Below are 9333 nucleotides of genomic sequence, written 5' to 3' on the forward strand. Positions count from 1 at the left end.
TGAATCCACATAAATCAAAGTTTGGAGTTCCTATTATCATATGATAAATCAGTTCTTCCACTTCCGAACTCCATCTCACCTTGTTCATATTACTTGGTGACAGATTGGGTACAACAAGTTTACCAAAAAACTTGAGATGCGATGGCATATTCTCAAAACAAAGACTATTACCTTTCCAGAAACTTCCACCAAGAATTTCAGCAATGTTCTGTCTGTTGGAGTCACTGTTTCTGGGTAAAAAAATATTTTCCAGATTGCAACCAAGAAGATATCCAACAATGCTTCTGTTTACTTCAAAACATCTTCTCTTAATCATGGTGAAGAACTTAAAGTTCTTCTCATCTACACAATGTATGTTACCATAGAATTCCCTAGATAACTCTGGGGAACCATAATAGCTACCAGAATTAATATCACCCAGTCATCACGGTTTTGAATTAACTAATTATAATACTTCATATCAACATACACATATTTCTTTTCACAGATAATTTGTTTATCATGCATTAAACCATACTTCTTGAAGCAACTACGGTTAACAATATAAATTCCGGTACTAACATCAAAATAAAGAGATGGAAGTGAATCAATAGTTACATCAGTAAAGTTCAAATTTGCTGTGACTCTCCTATGGGTTTGATTAGAACCTTCTCCTCTTGTAAAATCCCTATTGTTCATATTGTAGGAATACACAAATTCGAAATAGAGAGAAAATCACTTACAAACAATGTTGTATGTTGAAGTTCAAACTTCACCCTTGAACGTGAAGTTGATGAAAATGACCGGTACCCCTTGAAGGAAGAATGGGAAAGAATCAAGTTTTTGTTCCGGAAACAAGAAGGAATCGGAATTTTTGATTCTTGATTTCGAACCAACTTTCTCTCTTTCTGTCGGACTATTCGAAGAAGAAAAAGAAGAGAAAATAAGAGATTTTATTTCACTTTTCGTAATCATCACCGAACATTGTGTCGGTTCTGATTCGGTTCCACTAGATACGGTTCTAGAGTTGGACCATGGATCAGAAACCCATTTTTCAAATAGGTTACTTATTAGTAACACATTTGTTTGAAATAGGATGAATTTCCAAAGATACTTCTCTGTACTTTGGCATTACTAGTCATTTGTTCCTCTATAGAAATAGTTTTTGATTCTTGAAGGAAGAATGGGAAAGAATCAAGTTTTTGTTTCGGAAACAAAAAGGAATCGGAATTTTTGATTCTTGATTTCGAACCAACTTTCTCTCTTTCTATCGGAATATTCGAAGAATAAAAAGAAGAGAAAATAAGAGATTTTATTTCACTTTTCGTAATCATCATCGAACATTGTGTCGGTTCTGATTCGGTTCCACTAGATAGTGTTCTAGAGTTGTACCATGGATCCGAAACCCATTTTTCAAATGGGCTTCTTATTAGTAACACATCGGTTTGAAATAGGATAAATTTCCAAAGATACTTCTCTGTACTTTGGCATTACTAGTCATTTGTTCCTCCATAGAAATAGTATTTGTTTTTGATATCTTGTCATAGATATCTGACTTGATTTCAACAGAGTTTGGACACAAATCCATACTGGTATTATTTAGAGAAAAATTCATGCAATGTTCATGAAGATATTGGCTTCTTTCAGACACTGGTTCTCTAGAAGCTTGTTTTATGGACTCCAGTTCCAAAAGAAAAGAATCCACTTCATCCTGCAGATGTTGACTATCACTAAGGATTTTACAGATCATTTTAAAATACTTACCCTCTTTCAACTCGTAAAGTTCGAGTTATACCTAACTTCGTATAGTTGAGACCAAGCAACTAAACCTATAGTTCACCTAGTTCCATCTGTATTCCCATGCCTCCAACTTATAGATAAGTCACCTACTTGGAAAAATTGCTTTGGTTCGTATTCCAAACAGTAAAGGAACAACAAATATGTTTAGTATCAACTTTCTTCAACCAAGTGATATGAGTCGGACAAAGGCTCTTCTGTTTATGTTAACATAAACTCTTTCGTCAGGTCCTTAGATCTATCTTATGTTCAATTACCGAAGTAATCGGTTAAGATTAAGCCAACCAACACTATTAATCCAAAGAATTATGTTGATGCTGATCTACTCAATTAATTAATCCAATCTATCACAAGGATAAACCGATCATTAATTGGATCCTCTTTTACCAAAACAAGTATTGTGCACACCAAAGATTATGAACCCAAACATCAGAAATCTTTAATATCTTCTTCGTCTTCAAATCCTCTTAGATCTTCAATAATTACCTGCACACAATCACTTGAATCTCTTTTATCAATCACGCACAGAACGGAGTCTGTTAACAATGGATTATCACAAGATCGTCTTTAGAACTAACAACAGTCTAAATATCCCCGTCGAAACTCTGAACTAGTTTGAGTGAATCTTATATCAGAAGAGAAGATTCTCAAGCATAAACAAACTAAGTGCAATAAAAGTTCAACCACCGTTAGTCAATCAAATCAATGAAAACAAAAGATAAACCGCAATTATCTAGTTTCCCACCAATGGTACACGCTAGAGCTTCTCAATACCAAAGAAGATTTTAAACTGAGTGGCCGTAAGAGATTTTTCCTAATTAGGTTACTCTCCTCTCCGATAGGCAGCTACACCAGTAACAACATAACAAAGAGGAAGCTTGTTGTTACGAAGGATTATTTTGCTATAAAGACAAACTTCAAGTATTTATAGACAAGGAAGTTTGTACAACAAGGAGTTTCAAAAACCGAAAATATTCTCAAGATATTCATTAAAGCACAAATTCGGTTTCCATAATTCCTGGAAATGCCCTGTCCAAAAATAATGATGGAAATCTCTCAGAAAATCTCTAATTAGTAAATGCACATTACTAATTATTATTTTCCTAAAATTGAAGTTAATTACCTTAATTAAAAGATTCTTAACTTATTTATGTTTCGATCCTGGGATTCTCTTCCCTTAGTTATTAAGGAATAACTTTGAAAAATTAAAGAAATAAACATTCACAGCACGTCCTCAAAGTATGTCGACATCCTTACTTTTGTAAGTTCTCTTTCGCACTTACAACTTTGAAACCGATTTGCCACACTTCCAACACAAGTTTAGAATTGGTTCATCTGAATTTCAAGAACTATGCGATTGATCAAATAACATTCAATCACAATCATGGGTTTAACGGTTCTACCAAAACAAGTTTCGGTTCTACCTTCCATGTGAGTTTTGTGCATAGTCACACTAGATTTCCAAATTTCGGTTGACTAGGTACTAGGATCGGTTCCCCACATATATATGATATATAACTTATATGTTTTGCACATGTACATAGGATCGGTTCCCCTTTGCCTAAAAACGTGTTTCACATGTTCATAGGATCGGTTCACCTTTCTGCTATAAACCTTGCTGCACCCCATAAAAGGATAGGTTCCCCTTTGTGATGTACTGCACCTCTTACTAGGATCGGTTCCCCTTTCCCATAATTGGCCAGACATAAAATCACAAACCCGATCATAGCATCTCAGGCGATTACTTAAGATCGGTTTCACTAATAAAAGTCATACCAATACATAATTCAGGCCTTTGTGAATAGTTCTACCAAGAACACAACAAGTCGTGAACGATTATACTCAATCAAACATATTGGTTGTTCATAAGATATGCGATGAATAACAAAACCAATAACGCCTGGAAATTTCCTTTTCGGTTCACAAACAAGTTTATGAACTTACTTCCTTAGAACACATGTAAAACATTGTTCCCTATGATGAAATCCTCATCGCATACCCATACATAATCACAATAGCATTCAAATAATTATGGCGATGTCTTATCTACAAAGTTTAATGGTTAAGCAATAAACTTCGTATTGTATTCCTTAATACTATGTTTATCTAGAGTTCAAATATGCTTCGCAGTTTTGTTATCAATACGCACGACTTGAAAGATACGTTAGGGAATGAAACAGTTCAAGTCAAATATCACTAACCTCAAGTAGAAGGATGATTGTTGTCTTTGTGGCTCCTTGCTTCTTCACATCTTCAAGTCTTCGCAATTATTGTAATGTCTCATTATCCTAATACTTTCAAGCTAACCTATACGAAGTTGACTCCAGTACATAATCAAGCGACTCTTAACATGAGTTTGGATTCACTGAAATATGACAACCAAACTTGACATACCGACGGTTGGTGGGTTCAACCGAGCTATGCTCTACCAGAATGAACTCTGGATTTTTTAGGTTTTTATATGGAGTTAATTTCTGGAATGAACTCTGTTTTTTTTAGGTTTTTTTATGGAGTTAATTTTTGGAATGAACTCTGTTTTTTAGGTTTTTGTGTGGAGTTCATTTTTGGAATGAACTCTGTTTTTTTGGGTTTTCATATCTGGAATGAACTCTGTTTTTTTAGGTTTTTTTATGGAGTTCATTTCTGGAATGAACTCTGATTTATATAGGTGATTTCTGAAAAAATAAGTAGAAATTAACAGGAGTTCATTTTCAAGAATGAATTGTTACAAAAAAATAAGTAGAAATTAACACAGAAGGGTACTTTTGTCCATTTAATATTTTTAAATAATTATGGACCAAACAGTAAAGGCGTTTTCCTAAAGGACCAAACTGACTTGGGACCACCTAAAAAAGACTAAACAATATTTTTCCCATCGCTAAATTCAGTTGGGTTTGACTCGAGTGGACTAAACAGGGTAGTTACATTTGTTTAGATCAACTAGATTGGAGTATTGTCGGGTTTCCGATAAAACACTGGCCTGGATAATTGGTTCACGATAAAACAGATGTTGGAGTATTGCCGGGTTTCCGCGTGACTTTCTAGGGAGAATTGCAACGAGAATTTGGTGGATTTTTATTGGATATAGATTGGGATTGATATACTGTGACTAGACAGGGAAGGTATTCGGGTCAGATTCGAAAAAATAGTTTGTTTCCACGTTTATCTCGGTGAAGAAAAAAGTGGATATTCTCGGAATTCTACTTAGTTATGTTTGGTAGTTACGTGCAGTGAAAGAAGATATATTCTTCAAGAAATCATGTCTATCGAGTTTTGGAAAGTTTAAACAGGACTGAGACGCGTAAAGAAGATTTAGGAGATATTTCCAAGACGTGGGAGAAAAGAAAATAAACCAAGGTAAAGGCAAGATATTCTCGGGATTTATTGGGATTGTGCATATAAAGAGAGGTCCTGGGAATCATAAGGGTTGAATCGAGACCTAGGGTAGATTTTGGAAGTACACAGAGCCGAAAAATCAAAATTGCAGAGAAGTTCTTCATCACCAGCAGAACGAGGAAGAAGACGACCAAAAACCGTCACCTTTTCTTTCAAATCAGTAACGACTTCCCAACAAAAATATCTGTTAGGGTTTTTCCGTAACATTAGGTTCTGTAACAGCCATATTTGTTACACACTTGCTGCTTTATACTTATTCTCCCTTTTAATCAACTTTTGAGCTGTGAACACCCAATTTTAGCAAGTGATTAATACGAGGAGCTAAACCCCTTTGCTGAGGAAGCTATTTTCCCAACAAATATGTGGTAATATCTATTTAATTAATTTCTGCAATTCTTTTAATGATTATTTGCATTGAATCAAAATTGAAATAAAGGTTTTTGTTAACTCGTTGTGTTTTCACTTGAGGGTGCATGCTTAGATTAGGGCTCTTGATGTTCCATGCTTGAGATCACAACTAGTATTTTAAAAATCTACTATTGGCAATATTTAAGAATCAATTGAATGTATGAATTGCATGATAATTATTAATATTGAATCACATAAAAATTGGAAAAAAGTTGAATCTTAGTCTCAGACTCTCAGTGTTCTTAACAACCCTGGTATCAACTTTAATTTACGGGGGTTTACTCAATAAATAATTTTTGTACATATGACAGAAAAACTCAAATCCCTCGAAGAATTTGCTTCGACCTGTAAAAACGCAAGCATGTACACTTTAAAAATTGCAGTTAGTAATAGAACTTGCAAGGAAAAGTGAAAACAAACATAAAATTGAACACCACAGTAGGGCTTAACAACTCCATTCGTTTGAAACCAACTAACTTCCACAAATGTTAATATAAAAATAACAATTAACTTACAGTATTCTCAGTAATGCAAAATTGCATATTCAAGATCAGAAAACACAAGAAAAATAACTTAGATGTACATACAGGATGCACATAATATACTCGCAAGTAATAGTATGAGGATTGAGGTGTTCAGCACAACAGTTAGCAAGCGACATCAGTGAAATTTTTGAGAAAAACAGATCCATGAATTATGCATTTAAGACAATTGAAACTTAGTCATCATGTATACATTGTGAACCTATGTGTACTGTAAATGGCATAATAATCAAAAAGTTGCAGCTCATATCTACAAAGTCCTAAACGATGGATGATTTTTTGCCCTGTGTGCGCTCAGATGAAGCATTTTCTATCTTGGTTCGAAGAAAAGGAGAGAAAACAAACAAACTACACATGGGAAGAATCATAAAAATGCATCCAGTGTTGCTAATGGCTGTACACAGGTAATCACCTTCTTTTGTTTCTTTTTCAATTTAGAACATCAAGTTCTTTCATTGTGGTTATACTTCTCTAAATTGAAGGTACTGAGAAAATTTTTATGGGATATAAACCAAAAACATGATGACAAGGTCAAATCAAACTGAAGAAACGTCCAAGGTGAATTGATTAGCTAAAACTCACTTACAGATATAAAAAAGGCTCATTCCTGACTACAGACACTGAGGAGAATTTGCAGTACTCAACAGATGATCTCCATTCACACACAATTGCTTTATCAGCAAGACAAGTTGCCATTTTTCGGCATCTTCTGTTTTACAATTGTATTTCTATTCGTAGAGAATGCTACAATGAATCAACTTGCTCAGGTCTGTGCACTAATAGACCTCCAGATCTCGGCATTGTAATCCATGTAGAAGAAAAAAAACCCACAGATTTAGCACCTCAATTCACGACTATGTATATATGGCAACCAGTAATTCAAAAGAAAATTTTTGTATAAATTTAGCATACTCAAATATTGATTTGACACATTCACATACATAATACATGTCCATATCGGTTTAATACTATCTCATCAAACATAACAGTGGCTGCCGAAGTCTCCTATGTTGTCAGCTTTCCAGGCAATGCATTGAATTTCTAACCATATACAACATCCCTAGGATCAACACATACAATACCAATTGTAAAGAAAGTAGTCGACTATATTTCTCATCGCATGCTAGTACATCAAAGTTATATAAATCAAAGACAAAATCTCATGGGATAGTTACCATACCCATCCAGTACAAGCAGCTTTTGTTGGAGCAATAAGAACATTAGCTTTCCTCAGTACATCAACTGCTTGAGTACAAGTCATAGCTGAGACTGTAAACCAAATCATAATGCACAATCATGAGAGATACAAATACCAAAAAAGTAAGAAACAAAACTATCTTCGTACCCATTGTGACAGTTCCACTAAAATATTTGTTTACCTTCTACCAATATACGACGACCTGAGCTGACAAAATTTATAACATCACATGTGCAGGGGAATGCAAGATCACAGCTTGCATTCCAATGTGTTGCATATCCTCGTAGTACTTTGATGAGTATAAGTCTTGATAATCTCTGCAGATTAAGATAACTTACAAGGTAAACTTAAAGTGAGAATGAAAACTAAGAGATGCAATATGTTCGCTGCCGAAACAAACCTCAAACTACTTTGTTAAGCTTTGATATACCTCACAAGTGCCACTTTCATATAATTGAATCCATCTTCATCAAGTAAGTAACCCTTGGAATCCAAAATAGCATTCAGATTCAACTATTTTTGCAATAATGCAATAAAATCTGTACATACCTACAAAAGTTTTATATATACAAGGAATGAATACTCCACTGAAGTATTTTAAAAGGCTCAATACTTCCAAGAAGAAAGTCTTCAAAATAGATCTGTAAAGAGTAACATCTTAAGGACCAAAACTAAAGGAGTTTTGAAACTAAACACTCACTTTCCTTTGCTATGAGACCCGTGTCTGTCAGATACAACACACCCCTGAGCACGATATTCGACTTATCTGCAAGAGTCGAGATGATACTAATCACAATGATGAACTGAGAATTGAAAAATGGTCACAGAGTTAACAACAAGGACAAATTGTATGTTACTTGGAAAGAACTAATATTGTTACCTTAACAGCTAATAGTTCAAGAGCACAAGCACTTCCCCACAGTCAACAAATCTCTAATTTAACTTGATGGGTCTCTGCAACAAATCCATCACTGATCTAATTTTGTTAGAAACCAAATGAAGAGAGTCACATATAATATAGAGTTCAAAACAGTAAAGTTTAACAATTAAGATGAAGATTAGGTGAACTAATTTAAGGAGATAAATTTACTACAACTCAAGCACCAGTATCCAACCAAGCAAAAATCCCATTCAGCTGAGGACAAAAAACACACAAAATTAACAAGCCAAAAATCAAGTTTCAATGGATGCAAACTCTAAAATAAAAAAAACTCAATCATGAACCCTAGAATTATTTTTGGTAAATTTTCGGAAATTTTATCTCAAAAGAAGATCAAAATGAGATTAATGTAGATATCAACTCTTATCATAAATGAGAAAAGAGAGACAAGATGAAACAAAAGCAGTTAGGTTACCAACATAGAAAATATTATTTTTCTGAAATTTCAATTTAAGACGGAGAAGTTAATCTATTAAACTAATAAAACAACAAGGAGAGATTATAGCCATATTTCGATTCATTTTTTGTTGATGAATCTTCGTTTTATGTTGTTGATGATCTTCATCGAATCTTCTTCATCGATTCAGAATATATGTTCAAGAATTGATGTTGTTGATGGATCTAGTTGAAGCAGAAGAGGAAGAAGAACCTGATAAAATTATGATTCACGTATACAGAGAGATTAAATCGTGAGATAGTAAAAAGAAGAAATTAAAATATCTCAGGAGCACGAGTAGGGGGAGAGGAGGAGAAGGAGTGAGTTGTTTCTGGAATAGATAGAATGTGATAGATTGATAAAATCTAGGGTTTTAAGGTGTTACCATGAACACGGTTGGTTCGCACACCTGCAATTCAGGTGTTACCTTGCACGCGGTTGGGAAGCACATGTGGTATGGTCAGCAGTTGCAAATTGCAACACGGAAAAAACTTTAGCAACTATAGAAAGCTGTTGCGAATTTTCAAGCCGTTGCTGAATTTGTTGCGAATTCGCAACTGCTTAAAAGATGTTGCAAAGTTTTGTTGCTAATCCGAAAAAAAAGTGTAGTGATTACTGGTTGTATACTTTAGAAAAC

General features: G+C 34.3%; 1 long non-coding RNA gene across 1 annotated transcript; it reads right to left on the reverse strand.

The window, feature by feature from the left end:
* Window positions 1-5790: 5790 nt before the first annotated feature.
* Window positions 5791-9018, reverse strand: LOC113341481. Its single transcript, XR_003355948.1, has 8 exons — window positions 8411-9018; window positions 8201-8291; window positions 8021-8086; window positions 7751-7859; window positions 7502-7637; window positions 7303-7391; window positions 6709-7182; window positions 5791-5925 (listed from the first exon to the last, which is right to left on the reverse strand). It is a non-coding gene; the product is annotated as an uncharacterized LOC113341481 (long non-coding RNA).
* Between the last annotated feature and the right edge of the window lie 315 nt (window positions 9019-9333).

The sequence above is a fragment of the Papaver somniferum genome, unplaced genomic scaffold, assembly GCF_003573695.1.
Source record: "Papaver somniferum cultivar HN1 unplaced genomic scaffold, ASM357369v1 unplaced-scaffold_29, whole genome shotgun sequence".
Lineage (NCBI taxonomy): Eukaryota > Viridiplantae > Streptophyta > Magnoliopsida > Ranunculales > Papaveraceae > Papaver > Papaver somniferum.